The sequence below is a fragment of the Gekko japonicus genome, unplaced genomic scaffold (assembly GCF_001447785.1).
Source record: "Gekko japonicus isolate JY-2015 unplaced genomic scaffold, Gekko_japonicus_V1.1 scaffold1092, whole genome shotgun sequence".
In the NCBI taxonomy this organism is placed as follows: domain Eukaryota; kingdom Metazoa; phylum Chordata; class Lepidosauria; order Squamata; family Gekkonidae; genus Gekko; species Gekko japonicus.
The window spans coordinates 207000-207533 of NW_015163632.1; the positions used below are offsets into that span (position 1 = coordinate 207000).

The 534-nt window shown below is 50.4% G+C and overlaps 1 protein-coding gene across 1 annotated transcript in view; it reads left to right on the forward strand.

Moving 5' to 3' along the window:
* RREB1 (ras responsive element binding protein 1) overlaps positions 1-534 on the forward strand; it is a 175867-nt gene that overhangs the window by 35348 nt on the left and 139985 nt on the right. The window lies entirely within an intron of this gene.

Here is a 534-nt window from a genome sequence, read left to right on the forward strand (position 1 = left end):
TTAGCCCCCGGCTCACACATTTTTGTCTTAGCTCAGGAAGGATGGCTCCAGAGCAAACTAATTTATGCAGTAGCCAAATCGCCCGCTCACAAATTTAATGCCAAGAGCTCACAAAGTAGAATTTGTGCTCACAAGACTCCACAGCTTAGCGGGAACATTGATTGGTAACCATAGTGGTTTGCCCAGAATACTAGAGCGTCACCGCACAACATCTCTGGCATGATGACATCACTTCCACTTGAGGTCATCATGTCGGAGTCTTCACCGTGCGATGTCACTCTGCCCCCCCACTCCCAGAAAGCTTCCTCCCCCCCACCCCCATTGGTGAGAGTGCAGGACCTGGCTACCCCACATGGAAATGGCCCTGCCCTGCTCCTGCCTTTTAGTGACAGAAACCAAGGAGTGGCAATACCCGTTGTGGTTGCATAGCAATGGCCACTGAAAGCATTTGTTTCCTAAAGCCACAGGTGCTGCTTCTATTATTTTGGTGGGGTTCAACCCCCCCCCCCCCCTTTTTGGTTTTTTACAAGAATT